We start from the raw sequence: 17,044 nt of genomic DNA, 5'->3' as shown, positions 1-17,044 counted from the left end.
TAGAATTTAAGACAAAAACATATTACTAAAGAGGGACATCAAGTAATGATAAAAGGACTAAAACATCAGGAATCTATAAGAATTATAAATATACAAGGAACTAATAACAGAGTACTGAATACATGAAGCAAACACTGACAGAATGGAAATAAACAATTTAGTAATTATAATTGGAGATTTCAAGTTCCTTTTCTCAGCAGTTAAACTAAAAATAAAATTATAATGATATAGAAGACATAAACAACAACCAACCAACTGTACCCAATTATTGATAACATATATAGAAGATTACACAATGGTTTCAATCCACATGGAATATTTTCCAGGTAGATCATATGCTAAATTATAAAACTAATCTCAGTAAACTTAAAAGGATTAAAACCATACAAAATATATTCTTCAACCATGATAGAACTAAATTGGAAATCAGATACAGAAAAATTGGGGCAACCTTCAAAATTTTGAAAAATATACTTCTAAGTAACACATGAGTCAAAGAAGAAATCACAAGGTTAATTAGAAAATATTTTTTTAAAGCCCAAACATACTAAAATGTATGAGTGCAGGTAATGCAATGCTTAGAAGAAAACTTACAGCACTGAATGCTTAAATGAGAAAATTAGAAGATCTATAATCAATAATCCAAGGTAGAAAAAGAAGAGCATATCAAACCTAAAGTAATTACATGGAAGGAAACAATAAAGATCAGAGTGGAAATCAATAAAATAAAAATAGAGAAAGAAATCAACAAAATCAAGTCGATTCTTTGAAAAGAATAAAATTGATAAAACTGTCACTAGACTGACAAAGAAAAAAGAGATAAAATATAAATTACTAAAATCAGGAATGAAAAGGGGATATAATTACGGATCTGACAGAAATTGAAAGAATTATGAGAGTATTATAAACTACTTTAGGCCAGCTAATTACACAATGTAGATGAAATGGAAAGATCAATAACAAATTAAAAATTGAATTAGTAATTAAAAATTTTCCCACAAAGAAAAGCCCAGGCCCAGATGACTTTACTGGTAAATTTTCTCACATCTTTAAGGAAGAAGATATACCAATCCTACACAAACTCTTTCAGAAAATATATGTATTAGTTTGCTAGGGCTGCCATAACAAAGTATCCCAAACTGAATGGCTTAAACAACAGAGATGTATTGCCTCACAGTCTGGAGACTAGACGTCTGAGATCAAGGTGTGAGCAGGGCTGGCTCCTTTTGAGGCTGTGAGGGAAGGGTATGTTCAGGCCTCTCTCCTTGGCTTGTAGATGGCCTGTTTTCTCCCTTTGTCTTCACCTTGTCTTCCCTCTCTCTGTGTCTCTGTGCAAATTTCTCCTTCTTATAAGGACACCAGTCATATTAGATTAGGGCCCATCCTAATGATCTCATTTTAAGTTGATTACCTCTGTGAAGATCCTATCTCCAAATTAGGTCACAATCTGAGGTATTAGTGGTTAGTACTTTAACACATGAATTTGAGGAAGGGACACAATTCAACCTATAACAATGGATAAGGAACAAATACTTTGCAACTCATTCTATGAGGCCAGGATTATCACCCAGATATCAAAGACAGATATATCAGAAGTAGAGAAAACTAAAGACCAACAACCCTCATGAAAACTGATACAAAATTTATGAAAATAATATTAGCAAACTAAATATATAAATACATATACTTTGATTACACATGATGACCAAGTGGGAATTACTTCAGGAAAGTAAGGTTGATTTAACATCTAAAAATAAATTAATATTATATATCATATTAATAGAATGGACAAAAAAAATCACATGATCATCTCAACAGCTATAGGAATAGCATTTGACAAAATTCAATATCTATTCATGATTAAAAAACAAGCAAACAAAAACACTCTCCACAAAGTTCTAGACAAAAACTAGAACTTCCTCAACCTGTTAAAGAGCTTCTAAAAAATCCTACAGCTGTGTTATACTTACGGGTGAAAGAGTGAAAGCTTCCTTCCTAAGATCAGGAACAAGACAAGGATGTCTGTTCTTACCACTTCTATTGAAAAAGTTACTGAAGCCTTTACCCAGGAATACGCTAGAGCAAGAAATAAAAAACAACCAGGGGACTTCCCTGGTGGCTCAGTGGTTAAGACTCTGAGCTCCCAATGTAGGGGGCCCGACTTTGACCCTTGGCCAGGGAACTAGATCCCACATGCATGCCACAACTGAGAGTTTGCATGCCACAACTAAGGAGACTGCATGCTGCAACTAAGAAGCCCACGAGCAGCAACTAAGGAGCCCACGAGCTGCAACTAAGGAGTCGGCACAACCAAATAAAAAAAATAAATAAAAAGGCAACCAGATTGGGAAAGGAAGGAGTAAAATTGTCCTTATTCACAAAATATGAATATCAAAACTCTGATGGAATGTACAATAAACCTACTAAAAGTAATAAGTTTATCAACATTGCAGAATACAAGCAACAAACAATCTACAAATGAAATTAATAAAAAATTCTAGTTGCAATAGTCATAAAAAGAATAAAACACTTAGAGAAATACTAACAAAATAAGGGTAAGAGCCATACACTGAGAACTTCAAAAGATTTAAAGAAATGGAGAGACATATCATGTTTACAGGTTGGAAAACTCAATATTGTGAAGATGGCAGTTCTGCCCAAATTGATCTGTAGATTCAAATGCAATCCCTATCAAAACCCAGCAGGATTGTTTTTATAGAAACTAGCAAGTTGATGCTAAACTGTATATGAAAATGCAAAAGACCTGAACTAGCCAATATAAGTTTGAATAAGAAAAGCAAAATTAAAGGATTCACATTACCTCATATCAAAATTTACTATAAAATACAGTAATCAAGAAAGTGTGGTATTGGTATAAAGATAGATATATTAATCAATGGAACAGAATAGAGAGTACAGAAATATACCCCTACATTAATGGACAATTTATTTCTATTTTCAACAAAGATGTCAAGACAATCTGCTGTAGAAAAGATAGTTTTTTTCAACAAATAGTGCTAATACAATTGAATATGAATATGCAAATAAAAAAATTTAGTCCTTACCTCACACTGTACACAGATATTAACTTAAATGGAGCATAGACTTCAGTGTAGATCTAAAACTATAAAATGTCTAAAAAAGCACAGGAGAAAATCTTTGTGGCCTTGGGTTAGGCATAGAGCTCTTAGATTTGACATGAAAAGCAAGATCCATAAAAGAAAATATTGATAAATTGCACTTCAACAAAATTTAGAACTTTTGCTCTTCAAAAGATACCATTAAGAAAAAAAAAGATAAACCATACACATGGAGAGATTATTAGCAAATCATGTATTTGATAAAGGATTTGTATCCTGATCAAGAAAAGAATTCTTACAGCTCGATAATTAGAAGGCAATTAAAAAATATGCAAACTTTAGTAGACATATCACCCGAGAAAAAATATGAATGGCTCAACATCGTTACTCATTAGGGAAATGCAAATTAAATCACAATAAGATACAACTCACTGTCCACCCACTATAAGGGCTACAGTTAAGCAACTGACAATACCAAGTGGTGGCAAGATTCTAAAATGGTGTAACATTTAGGAAAATAGTTGGAAAGTTTCTTAAAAAGTTGAACATATACTTCACAAATGATATAGCAATTCTACTCCTAAGTACCTACTGAAAAGGAATGAAGGCATATGTCTACACAAAGACTTACACGTGAATATACAAAGTAGCATTATTCATAATAAGAAAAAACTGGAAATAACCCAAATGTCAATCAACTGGTATACAGATAAACTAAATGTGGTATACCTATACAATGGAATGCTATTTAGTACTGAAAAGGAACAATCTACTAATACTACAACATGGATAAACTTCAAAGTCATTATGCTAAATGAAAGAAGCCAGACACAAAAGACAACATATTGCACAGTTCCATTTATATGAAATTTCTAGGAAAGGCAAATCTACAGAACTAAAAAGCAGATCACTGGTTGCCTTAGCCTGAGGTTAGAATGAGAAGTAACTGTAAAGGGACACAAAGGAACTTTCTGAGTTGATGGAAATGTCTTAAAACTGGATGGTTGCGTGACTCTCCCCATTTGCAAAAATAATTGAACAGTATACTTACCTTGGGTGAATTTTTTTGCATGAACACTAAATCTCAAGAAAGCCTTAAAACTAATTAAAAGTAAAAAATATTAGAAAAGAAATAGAGAAGTTAACATATGTGTATTAAATGCTGCAGAAACAAGTGATGTGGGAATGGGCACAGAAAGATAAAAAAAAAACATTTTAAAGGAATAATGACAATTTGCTAAAGCTTGGAAGGGGCGGGTGAAGGAGAGAAAGGAATCAAAAGTACCACGAGTTTTCACATCAGAAGTTGGTAGGCTGAGCTGCTCTCAGGGTGTAAAATATCACTAGGAAGTCTGGTTGAGTTTGACAGGCAATTGGAAATGCAACCCTGGAGCTCAGACAGATGTCAGTTTGAAGGATGCAGATTTGGAAATCATGCACAGGGCTGAAATCATGGGACTGAATGAGATCATGAGAAAATTAAGAGCAAGTGGGACAAGACAGAACCTTGTAGAATACACATCCCCAAGGAGCCTGAGAAGGAAGAGTTAGAAGGAATTTAAAGAAAGAAATATCGCCTATGCCTTCATGAGACTCACCTGCCAGAAAGTCGCAGTGGTGGCCAACTCACAAAGAAACACAGGCAGGAAGGAGGCAACAAATCCACCAAGACTGTAGTATTTCTAGAAAATAAAGATAGAAACATGATACATTTTGCCGTTTTTGCCTCACTCATTAAAATAGATTTAGTAAGAGGTAGGATGGGGGTTCCCTGGTGGCACAGTGGTTAAGAATCCACCTGCCAATGCAGGGGATATGGGTTCAAGACCTGATCCAGGAAGATCCCACATGCCGCGGAGCAACTAAGCCCGTGCGCCACAGCTACTGAGCCTGCATTCTAGAGCCCACAAACCACAACTACTGAGCCCGTGTGACACAACTACTGAAGCCCATGCGCCTAGAGCCCGTGCTCCGCAACAAGAGAAGCCACTGCAACGAGAAGGCCGTGCACTGCGACAAAGAGTAGCCCCTGCTCGCCGCAACGAAGACCCAATGCAGCCATAAATAAATAAATAAAAATTTTTTTAAAAAGAGGGGGGTGAACAAAGGGTCATGTTGCCAACAAAAATAGAAATGAGGGTTTTTTTTCATGATAACCAGGAAAAATAAGGAAACAATGAACAGGCTGGGGAAACAACATAAACAGGCCTGAAAGAGTTAAGCAACCTTGGTTATTCTTTAGCTGTTACTACCTTATTCTTTAGCTGTTACTACCAACAAGCGCTTGTAGCTAGACTTGTCCTTCCCAAAGCTGATTACTCTCTGACTCCATACAAATTACCCTTTGCACCTGGCATTCCTTCTCCCCCTACACTCCCTTGTAGCACTCTTCATTTCAGAAAGAAGGTCACAGGCCGACATCTTCAGGGACACCAGACACAGGTGCTGAGCCACCTGATGCCAGCTTTGGCCATGAATTTGCAGAAGAAAAGAAATGCAAGACCTTCACTACTTTTGATCCTTATCATATACCCCAGACTGTGAGCCCCACATATAAAATCTTCTTTGATTCCCCAAGGAGGGGGGCACAGTTCTTGAGGCGTTAGCCTAGTGTCTTCCCTTTGCCTGGCAAAGAAAATAAAAAGCCTCTCCATTTCTTATCTTCCAATTCTCTGTCTCCGTATTTTTATTCGGCATCAATGCACAGGGAGCCAGATTTGGCAACAGTCAGGGGAAGGAGAGACAAAGGTGGTCCCTCCTCAGCTGCGTTTTTGCTTTCTGCAGTTTTAGTGACATAGAAAATTCCAGAAACAGAAGTTTCAAATTGCGAGCTGTTCTGAGTAGCCTGATGAAATCTCTTGCAGTCCTGCTATGTCCTAGTGTTTGAGAATCACCCCTTTGTCCAGCCGTCTACAGGGCGTAAACGCTACCTGCCCGTTAGTACAGGAAAAACACAGCATATGTAGGGTTCACCCCTCTCCGGGGTTTCAGGAATCCACTGGGGACCTTGGAACGTATCACCCATGGGTAAGGGGGGATTACTGTACATGGAGAAGAGAAAAAGGGGGAGATGGGGAGTTTTATGTGGGGCTAAGCTGACATTCTCTGGGTGCTGTCCCTGCCCCAAGAGGATTCTCTGGCCCTCATCCCTGTCTCCACCCTGCTTCCCGTCCAGAGCCTGACCTTGTTTGCTGGGACAGCGACACAGCCCTCTTCTTGCATCTGCACCCCTCCAGAGCAAGCACCCACCGCTCTGCCTGTGGCCTCCCTCCCCTCGTGGGGCGGGGCGGGTGGGGGAGGGGGAGGAGGGCGGCCCGGCCAATAGCTCCTCGGATCTTAAAGAGGTGCAGGTCCTCAATATAATCATCAAAAACCCAGCGATAAATGCAATACGTACGCCTGTAACCACAGCTTTTGGCTATAAAGGACATTATTGGAACAATTGAAAAAACCTGAATCTGGATGGTGGTAATATGTCGATGTTAATTTCCCAATCTTAATGATTGTATTGCGGTTATGAAGGAGGATGCCCTTCTTTGTAGTCACTAAAATATTTGGAGTGATGGAGAATCATGTGGGCAACTTACCCTCAAGTGGTTCAGGGGAAAAAATGTTCTTTGTACTATACTCGCAACGTTTTTATAAATTTGAAATCGTTTCCAAAAAATTTTAAAGCTGTATGTTAGCAGGTAGGTTGGTTTGACGTTATGTTTTTGGTTTATGGGTTAGTAGGACCAGACAGAACGAAACTGGTGAGGGAGGCATGGAAGGAGGGAGGCTGGGTGCCCTGTTTCCCCGTCCTGGTTTTTGTAGACCTCCGGGTTGAAAGACTGGAAAGAACCCTGTTTGCCTTGCAAAAAGTAAACAAAGACATTACACTTAAACAGTGTAATAATGTGCTTTCCTCATCCCAGCTAACAGCAGGGGCTCCCGCAATCAGACCAAATAAGTTTAGTCTCTGTCGCTGGGGAGGTTCGCTCCCACAAAGAAAGGCAATTTAAGTAATTAGCCAGTCTTACGGCAGGATCATCTCCTGGGCTCAGCGGGGTCCAGGGAGCACAGAGCTGTTAGGGGAGGAAAACGATCCTTCATTTTCACACTCACTTCTTCTAACCCAAACTTTCAAACGCATGCTCAGAGAGGACACTTTACCTCAGTGCCTCTCAATGTCCCAGATGGAAAGAAGCTGATGGCTGAGCCAAACGAGCACATGCTGACAAGCTGTTGTTTCCTCTTCGGGTTTGTTTGCTTCCCAATGAAAACAGCTCTGTTGTTTTTCCAGACTGTAAGTGATCCATGCTTGTTATTAAAACAAATTTAGACAATAACAAATGAGGGTAGTTGGGGCTTCCCTGGTGGCGCAGTGGTTGGGGGTCCGCCTGCCGATGCAGGGGACGCGGTTTCGTGCCCCGGTCCGGGAGGATCCGCATGCCGCGGAGCGGCTGGGCCCGTGGGCCATGGCCGCTGGGCCTGCGCGTCCGGAGCCTGTGCTCCGCTACGGGAGAGGCCGCAGCAGTGAGAGGCCCGCGTACCGCAAAATAAATAAATAAATAAATAAGGGTAGTTATAAAGTAGAGAGTTAAAATTACCTATAGGGACTTCCCTGGTGGCACAGTGATTAAGAATCCGCCTGCCAATGCAGGGGACAGGGGTTCGATCCCTGGTCCTGGAAGATCACACATGCTGTGGAGTAACTTAAGCCCGTGCACCACAACTACTGAGTCTGAACTCTAGAGCCCGCGAGCCACAACTACTGAAGCCCGCGCGCCTAGAGCCCGTGCTCCACAACAAGAGAAGCCACCACAGTGGGCAGCCCGTGCACCGCAACGAAGAGTAGCCCCCACTCGCCACAACTAGAGAAAGCCCGCGCACAGCAATGAAGACCCAACAAGCTATAAATAAATAAATAAATAATGCATTTAAAAAAAATTATCTATAATCTTCCCAACCAGAGAGAGCTATGGTTCATAATTTAGTGTATTATCCTTCAAGTTTATATAATTATAAATAAAAATATGGTTATAGTAAACTAGCTGCATTATAACCATTATAATCTTTGTTTTCCTCTTACTCTATCATGGGCATCTTTACATGTTAATAAATATATATTCGTGATGTCACACCACAAAGAATCCTTTGCCCAGACAACCCAATAGAAAAATGGGCAGAAGACTTTAGCGGTCTTTGGGGGCAATGCCCAATAAACACTAAAAGAATGCTCTAGTCATCAGAAAAATTCAAATTAAAACCACAGTCACCCACCAGAATAGCTAAAGTGAAAGAGACAGATAAAAGCACATGGTGGCAAGCATGTGAAGCAATTAGAACCGTCACGCAGTGCTGGTCTGTTGTAAATTGGCACAACCACTTTGGAAAACTGTTTGGCAATATCTCTGAAAACTAATCATACGTATACGTAGAGTTCAGCAGTTCTAGTCTTAGGTAAAGAGAGAACAGACGTGCATATACGTCTTCACTGAAACATAGGTACAAGAATGTGCATAGCCTCACTATTTATGATAGCCCCAAACTGGAAACAACCAAATGTCCAGGTATTGTAGAACAGAGGTGAGACAGGCTGGGACCTGGGACCCTTTGTTGCAGTGCTTGCTCCTGGACAAACATCTCCTCAAGCAACAGAATACAAAGAAACTATAAGGGACCAAAATAACTGTGCTCATGCCCAGTTGGGGCAAATTATGAACAACGAGATACAAAAAGACCAAATCCACCTGCCACTTCTGAGGAGCCAGGAGCAAAGGCAGGGAACTTTGCATGATCCCTGCACACAGCACCACCAAAGGGGTGGACAGACCCCCTAAGCCACCCCTTCAGCCCGACCTCTGGACACACCTCTACCCTCACCCCATATAAGGAACTAGTTTGCACCCCCCACACACACTCAGGGAGTGAGCAAGGGAAACTGTTACTTCTCTGTGCTCCCTCCTGCTTCAGCACCAGTCTCAATAAAGCCTTGTCTGAATTTCTTGTCTGGCCTCTTTTATCAATTTCTGCTAATTAAAGAGTCCAAGAACCCTAGTTGGGGGGCTTCCCTGGTAGTGCAGTGGTTAAGAATCCGCCTGCCAATGCAGGGGACATGGGTTCGAGCCCTAGTCCGGGAAGATCCCACATGCCGTGGAGCAACGAAGCCCATGCACCACAATTACTGAGCCCATGCGCCGCAACTACTGAAGCCCGTGCACCTAGAGCCCCTGCTCCACAACAAGAGAAGCCACCGCAATGAGAAGCAAGTGCACTGCAATGAAGAGTAGCCGCTACTCGCCGCAACTAGAGAAAGCCCGCGTGCAGCAAGGAAGACTCAATGCAGCCCCCCCAAAAAAGAAAGATGGCCAATAAGCACATGAAAGGATTAAAAAAAAAAAAAAAAAAACCCTGGTTGGTAACAGGTGAATTGTAGTATATCTATAATGGAATACTATACAATAGTGAGAATGAATGGCTTCCAACTACACATAACAACATGGATGACTTTCACAAACATAACATAGAGAAAAAGAAGCCAGCCACAGAAGATTACACACTGTGCAACTCATTTATAACAACATCAAGAGCAAGTTTACTAACCATGATTAGGTCAGGATACAGGTTAATCTTCTCAGGGGATGGGGACTGCAGGGGGGGCACATGGGGACTTCTGCACAATGGTAAACTAGTCTTTCTTGATTTGGGTACTGGATAGAGAAGTGTATTCACTAAAGTTTATCAAGCTGTGCCCTTAGGATCCGTGTATTTTTCTGTATATAGCATGCCAATACATATACTATACACAGTAATACTACCAATAAAATTAAATGAATCAACTTTCCAAAGCCTGGAATCAATTGGATTATATTCAGACATTTTTTCTTACAATCAAATGGTAGGAATTTCCTAATATTTAAGGCAAAACCTACATCCAGACTGCATACAATATTAATGGCATTTCCATTTTTAACCCTCTTTAGCTATTATGACCCATATCCGCCTGTCCCCTCTCTGTAGGCACTGTGTTAAGTAGTAAAGAACATCCCAATCCTCGGCCCATAGAGCCGCCCCCCAAAAGCTAGAACAGTGGTTCTCACCAGGTGGTACTTTGCAATCACCTTAAACTCACGTGCATCTAGGTGAGTGTGAGCTAGGTTGTTGTTAATTGTACATTGCCGAGATGCTATGGATTGCCACCTAGTTTCTGCCTCAGGGCTGGGGCACTCATTTCCCAGCTCCAGGGAGGGTTACTTCTTCAGGACTCAGGAGAGTCCCTGCCCAGAAATTGTTCTCGGTAGAGTGAAGCTGCCCGCTTGGTTTATGCTTCTTCCTGGGGCAGCTCACATTCAGTGACTGGTGTGGACAGAATAAAAAGGCTGGCCCGTGCCTCAGTGGGGGATGACTCTGAAGGCCCACCCCAGCTCCAGGGTGCCCCACGATTTGTCTAAAGCCTCTGTTCAAACTGCATCACAGTTCAAAGTTTCCCTTTATCCAATCTTGCTTTCCTTATTTCCTCCCAGATGTTATGTCTGAGAATATCTCCTGTAAACTTTCTGTACACAAATCTCCATTTCAACGTTTGTTTCCTAGGGGACCTGACCTGAGACGTTCACCTATGAGAAAGCATTCAAAATACATGTCACATCGTTGTAAACCAGCGTTGTCTAGGATAGGCTTTACGGAAAAGGCAAACCCTTAAGTCCACGCAGAATTACAATTTGGGAGAAGCCAACTTAAAGCTTGCTGGATAACGAACCACCAGGAAGCCTCAGGTCAGAAGCATAGATGGGCAAAGTAGATTGGGGAACCATTGCTCATGTTGGCCTCACCAGAGCAGAATGGCTTTGTTGGGAAATAGAGACACGAGGTTTAATAGACCCGTGAGGCTGGTTGGGAAAAAAACCTTCGCTTGAAATTGGTCTTAAGAAAACAGGGACCTTGTGCTGATTTTCAACGAGTGATTGATAAAGGTAAAGCTGCTTTTGGATAAATCTAGCAACAAGGTACAAGACTAATTGCAGGTGAGATTGACAGCTTGAAGACCAGTATGGCAGGTGGGGCCACAATCCCAGGGAAAGGCACCACTTGCCCAGACTGCAAATAGCTCACAGAGTGTTCATAAGATGAGAACCATCTTTCCTATCTGAAGGGCCGTCATGAGAAAAAGGAATCGGCCTTGTTCAGCGGGGCAACACCAAGGAAGCAAACATCAGTGAAATGCAAGGAAACACGTTAAACCAGAGAGCTATCCAACAATGAATCGGACTTCTCTTTGGCAGAGGTGAGCTCATATCCCTGAAGATTTTTCAGAAGAGGCTGGTGGCTTACTCATTAAAGATAAGAGAAAGCCAGCAATGAGTAGAAGGTTAAACAAGAGTCCTTCCATCTTCCTTTTAAGTCCTCTGTAAAAATGCAAAGAAAAGCTTAACTCCACCAAGAAAAAACTGGCTACATTTTAGTGATTTATGGAGATGAGGGGTGAAGAAATATTTTCAATTGCCTTCAAGTTTTCAAACACAGAGGGTAAAATGCAGTTGGTAAAACTGACCCCAATGTGAAAATGTAATGATTGGCCCTTTTTTAAACAATAAAGTAGGAAGTCTGATTCTACTTCCACTTGAAGTAGAAAGGATGCCTACGGTGTCTTACATCAACCACAAGATGGGAGCAACACGGTGGGGTTACATGCCTCACTTCCATCCAGAGCTCACTCCCGATTTTCAGAATGGAGCTTCCAACTGCCAACTGGCTCACAGAGGCTCCCTTTTCCTTCACAGCTCCTGCACTATTAGAGGCGAAAAGGGATTCTGGGCAGCAGCAATCCAAGACTTCAAAGTCTCCTACTACTCCTTTCACCTCATTGCTACCTGAGCGGGGATGGAGAGTATCCAGAACTTCCATCATGAAAATGTGGGTATCTTCCTGCTTAGCTAGACAGCTTTCCTCTTAGCTGCTGGTTACAAGTGGGCTCACTCATCCTAGGTCTTTTAAAGAAGCCATTCATTTGCTGAGAGCTTCTCTGACGGCTCAGATTTATTCTGGAGTTTGTCTCTTTGAAGATGTATCTTTATCCAGAGTTAGAAAAGGACTGCATCGTATTTTATTATATTTATTATAATAAAGAGATTTTGCTTTCTCAAGTTTGATTTTATTATACTGATATGCCCCCTCTTCCCCAACCACTTCTCTGAGGACTGGATTTCATGGTTTCCCACTTAAGAAGTTGATATTTTTGGTTCATACTCAAAGGAGAATAAAAGCAGAAGGAATTTGGCTCACGCCTTCTTCACACTGTGCACCTCCAGCTTTTGCCATGTGTGACATTAGTTCCCGGAATGCCAATCCAGTTTACAGAATCCCTCACAATCACATGAGAGCACAGGTCATCTGGTCTACTACACATCAAAAGAGTTAAAAGGCACATGGGCACCATGGTGTGTTTTGGGGTTTCCTGCCTCAAGTTCGTGTGTCTGAGACCAGTTTTGCCCCTGTTGCGGTACTAACCACAGAGTTAGAAAGGGGAAATGTATTTTCAATGGAGAACTTCACATCGAAGAGGAGAGCACTCTTTCAGCAAAAACAGAATATGACCGCAAATGTTCTTCAACGAGTTGAGAAAGAAACACCAAGAGACAATTTTAGAAATGCTTCAAGACAAGAGCAAGCTCTCCAAAATTGTCATTAGAGTCAACCTGGGTGGAACACCAATGGTGAGGTTTTCATCTCTGTTTGATTTCTCCAGGCTAAAGGACAGATATGATTGTGGTAGGGAGGGTTATGCTTTTCAAGGGCACCTACCACCCATCGCCTAGAGAACGGAGTTTAGCATAAGGTCCTTACTTGTAAAACAATGATGCTGTGTATTCATACACGTTTGTGTTCTTTCAGTGACAGATCTAAACAGCTTTTCCCTTTGGAATCCTTCCGTGTGATGTTGGCTCATTACTGTGTGAATGAGGTCAAGGTCATTAGTTCAGCATCCTGGGGACCAATCTGCTGCTCTGTTTCACTGCCACAGACCACAACTTTAACCTCATTCAGCATAGGCAGGAATAAGTCTCCCTCACTTGCCTATGCATCCAATGTCCACCTTCACTGCAGGAATCTACTGTTCTTGATTTTTATGAAAACTTAGAGCTTCTTTCTATGTATGTTAGGAATATGCACATAGATATTTATTCCAATTTTTCACACACAAAAAATATTCTGTTCTAAACCTTGTTTTTTCTCAATGCATAATATTTTTTGGAGAGCCTTCCACATTGGCACATAAAGAGCTTCCTTCATTCTTTTTCATGGCCTTGTAGTATTCCGTTTGTTCCACAATTTATTCAAGTCTCAATTGGTAGACATTTGGGCTATTCACAGTGCTTTGCATTTTTTAAAAAAGGGTCAATGAATAACCTTATACATCCATCCTTAGGGTGTTTCTGTAGGATAAAGTCCTAGAAGTAGAACTGGGAGGGATATACATTTGTAATAGATATTTTACCAAATTGTTTTTCATAGGAATTGCCTTATTTCTTTAACATATAACATGGAATTTTAAAAAAGGATGTGACCTTACCTCACGCTATAAAAAAAAAATTAACTCAAAATGGAACAAAGACCTGAATGTAAGAGCCGAACTATAGAACTCTTAGAAGAACACATGGGTAAATCTTCATGCTGTTATATTTGACAGTGGATTCCTAGATATGATACCAGAAACACAAGCCACAAAAGAAAAAATAGATAAACTGAACTTCATCAAAATTTAAAACTTCTCTGCATCAGAGAAAACTACCCAAAAAGTGAAAAGAAAACCTACCGAATGGGAGACAATATTTGCCAACCACTTATCTGATAAAGATCCATTATCCAGACTATATAAAGAATAGTTACAATTCAACAACACAAATAACACAATTAAAAAATAAGTAAAGAACTTGCATAGACCTTTCTCTAAAGAAGATATGCAAATGGCCAAACAAGCACAGGGAAAGATGCTCAACGTCATCAGTCATCAGGGAAATGCAAATCAAAGCCACAGTAATGCACAATAATTGAATATACTTTATGCTCATGAACTGTACACTGAAAATGGTTCCAATGGTAAATTTTATGTTATACATATTTTGCCACAATTAAAAAAAATTAAAACATAGACCCTAAAAACAAAACAAACAAGCAAACAAAAAAAAAACACACACACACACAATGAGATACCAGTTCAAACTACCAGTATGGCTATAATGGAAAATAAAAAGAAAGAAAAACACGTGGTATTGAGAATGTGGAGAAATTGGAACACTTGTACATTGCTGGTCAAAATGTAAAATGGTGCAGCCACTCTAGAAAACAGTCCTCAAGTTACCATTTGACCCAACAATTCTACTTCCAAGCCTATACCCGAGAGAAATGAAAACATATGTCCACACAAAAACTTATGTGCAAATATTCATAGTAGTATTATCCATAATAACCAAAAGGTGGAAACAACCCAAATGTCCATCAACTGCTGAATGGATAAACACAATATAGTGTATCTATACAATGGAATGTCATTTGGCCATAGAAAGGAAAGAAGTACAGATACACACTGGAACATGGATGAATCTTGAAAACATTGTATGAAGTGAAAGAAGCCACTCACAAACTACCACATATTATATGATTCCATTTATATGAAATGTCCTGAATAGGCAAACATATAGAGATAAAAAGTAGATTAGTGATTGCTTAGGGCTGGGGTGGTCGGGGGAGTGGGAAGTAACAGCAAAGAGGTGGATGAAAAATTCTGAAATTGACTGTGGTGCTGGTTGCACAACTCTGTGAATTAAATAAAAACCATTGAATTGCATACTTCAAATGGGTGAATTGGGTGGTATATGAATTATATCTCAAGCTGCTACCAAACAAACGTCATCTAATTACTAAGGAATCTGGTTACCTGATAGTGGTGGGATATCAAAGGTCAGGTTTTCATGATTATCCTCACTTGAGCCTATTGATCTTGACAGTCATCACCGGTCCAGCACATCCAGGACATTCCCTGCAAATGCTCCATTTGAAGCACTGGGATCTGAGAGCACCACCTGACATTTGGTAATTTTCAACCAGTAAAAATGTGCTAACCACCACTTTCACCTGATTCGTCATCATTTAACTCTTGGCTTTTCTCCATATTGAAATGAACTATAAAATGAAATAAATGGGGCACTTTTTAGGAAAATAATTCTACAGACTACCCAAAGGTGCTTTAAAACAGTAGTTTTAGGGAATTCCCTGGCAGTCCAGTGGTTAGTACTCCATGCTTTCACTGCCGAGGGCCTGGCTGCACAACGTGGCCGGAAGTTTAAAAAAACAAAAAAAACCCCACAGTAGTTTCAGAGACGGGTCAACAAGTTATGTGATTACTGAATCAAGTGAGCAGATAGGGGCAGGGAATGCTTTGAAAGCCATTCATCATTCATCTATGGAAGAGCACAATTTATTTATTCTATTGTCAACTAAATCTTTTGACTGACCTCATAAAGAGCTTCTACAAGTCAACAAGTGGAAGGCCAGTAATATACTGGGGAAAGGACATGAAAACACAGTGCATTAAAAAAATGTAAAAATAAGATTTAGATGTGAAAAAGTGTCTCTCCTCCCACAGGAGAAAAATGCAAGTTAAAACTACCCATAGTTCCTCTGTCAGAGTGGCAAATACTAAAAAGCTTACGCATACAGTGGGTTTTCACAGAGAGTAATAAGATCCTTGCATTATTGGTGAAAAAATAAATTGCCACAGTCCCTGGAAGGCAATCAGATAGCATCTAACAAAACGTACAAAGCCCATATCCTGTGATCCAGAGATTCCCCTTCTAGGAGTGATGCTACGAATGCACTTTTCTTTTTCCTTTGTCTTTTCTCCTCTTCTAATCTCCATTCTATGCCTCAAGTGAAGTCAATAAATGGGTAATAATGCCCTTAAACTCTACAGAATTAATTTCTTTTTGACTGTAGGAATTGGCAGCTCAAAAAAAAAAAAAAAAAAACCCAAACACTAGATGCCTTAATAATTAAAGAGAAACCTTAAAAGTTCTTTTTATGAAGGTTCACAGCTATAAAAGTAATAAATGAAGCTCCCAAAATACTGCACTGTAGGTCGGGTTAAGAATCCTATTCAGTAAGAGCTGGCATTGCTGGGCCTAGGAAGCTGAGCCCAATTATCAGCATATGTGCTACCATAGCGCCCCCTGCTGGCCCGATGCAAAACCAAATTTACGTGGTGGGTTTTAGTCAACAGTTTTCTTCAATAGCTGCTCTAAAAACAGGGCGTCTCCTGCGACTTGCTGATTATTACCTCTGCTCTCCTCTAGCTCTCAACTCTTTCTTGCATCAGATAGGCTTGCCTCCTACCTCTCAGTGAAGAGCAAGATCCCTTGAAATCTCACCTCCTAAAGAGATTTGCTCCTTTCACTACTCTTTCCTGGCTGTTTCCTCTTGGGTAGTTCTAGTTCTACCTGTTCTCCTCTTTCAGTGTGTCTGTCTGCCTCTGTACTGGCCACATACCATGTGCCCCCAGGGCACGGCGGCCTCGCACCCACCAACAACCTGCCATCCCCTCACTCACTGCCCCACCTTATCTGCACCTGGCCACTCCCCACTCATTCCTCAATCCAGGGTTTCTTACACGGAGGTCTGTGGACCATCTACATACTATTCCCAGACTGCTTGCTTAAAATGCAGATTCCTGGGCCCCTGAATCCAACCTTCTAGAATCCTGAGGCCTACATTTATAACAAGCAAGTACCCCAGTGCATTCTTATGTGTTCGCACACACACACACACACTCGCACACGCAATATAAAAACCATCTTTTTTTTTTTTTTTTTTTTTACCAAACCATACACTCTTATCCAGAAACTTGCCACACCCCCTAACCATTTAAAGAATTAATTGCAAATGACCCATTCTTGGCTTTCAAGCCTTTCGGTAAATTGTTCAAAATA

The 17,044-nt window shown here is 40.5% G+C and overlaps 1 protein-coding gene across 5 annotated transcripts in view; it reads right to left on the bottom strand.

Moving 5' to 3' along the window:
• The window catches only part of SLC35F5 (solute carrier family 35 member F5), a 129,206-nt gene that overhangs the window by 49,514 nt on the left and 62,648 nt on the right, over nucleotides 1-17,044 (bottom strand). For all 5 annotated transcript variants that reach the window (XM_049712624.1, XM_049712625.1, XM_049712623.1 and 2 more), the window contains 2 exons: nucleotides 7,233-7,363; nucleotides 4,679-4,762 (listed from right to left, as the gene is read on the bottom strand). The gene's annotated coding sequence lies outside the window, so the exon portion shown is untranslated. The remainder of the gene's footprint in view (nucleotides 1-4,678; nucleotides 4,763-7,232; nucleotides 7,364-17,044) is intronic.

This window comes from Orcinus orca, chromosome 7, assembly GCF_937001465.1.
Source record: "Orcinus orca chromosome 7, mOrcOrc1.1, whole genome shotgun sequence".
Lineage (NCBI taxonomy): Eukaryota > Metazoa > Chordata > Mammalia > Artiodactyla > Delphinidae > Orcinus > Orcinus orca.
Note: the sequence above shows the minus strand (reverse complement) of the source record. Positions and strands in the feature narration are given on the sequence as shown.